Here is an 803-nt window from a genome sequence, read left to right as displayed (position 1 = left end):
GAGAGGCAGCCACCCCACTGCTGCCTCCTTGGATTGCATTGCTGGGTCCCGAGGCCGATCAGGTATAAGCCAGTGAATCGACTATAACAAGAATAGAATCATGACCCCGAGGAGTCAGAAGTAAGTCGGTATAAAATCCAAGCTAACATGGCTCCATCGTCGTGAAGGGATGAGCAGTGGTTGAAGAAGTTTCGCCGGTTTCTGCGATATCGTTCTCGATGTTCTACGTATGCACACGAAACTCTTAAACGTGCTACTCCCAATACTGGACTTCGGCTTGTGCCCCCGCTTATTTTAACGAATTACACTGCGGCATCTGGCGGATCTCACGATAATGGCGAAACGCTCCAATACATACAAGTCCCAGCCACTACACGCCGGAAGCCCCGTAGTATGCGCTGTCTACAATCTGGGCATGAGGCAGGCTGAGGCACATTATTTTATGCAAACGCTCTAGCAGTCCACGGTTCGCCTACAACCCGTCTGTGCCGTGCGACCATCGCCTCGCGCAAGCATACTGCCTTGAACGCAACCCAGGTAGAGAAGCGTGAAGCTTGTTCTACCCAGTCTCGGACAACCCATTCCCTACCACGGGCCAGCATGCGGAAGCCATAGGCAAGTGCAAACTAAGCTAAGGAACACCTCTGCCGTGCCCGTTGAAACGCCAGAGCGATAAGCAGCAAAAAGCGCTCAAGACGCGGAGCCTGGCAACTCAATCGTACCCACAAACCTGACACAATGCTCATTTCTAAACATGAGGACGTTAATATCGATGACCACAGGTTTTAAATACAAACCGCGCC

The sequence above is a fragment of the Eimeria mitis genome, genomic scaffold (genome assembly GCF_000499745.2).
Source record: "Eimeria mitis Houghton genomic scaffold, Emh_scaff1981, whole genome shotgun sequence".
Taxonomy (NCBI): Eukaryota; Apicomplexa; class Conoidasida; order Eucoccidiorida; family Eimeriidae; genus Eimeria; species Eimeria mitis.
Note: the sequence above shows the minus strand (reverse complement) of the source record.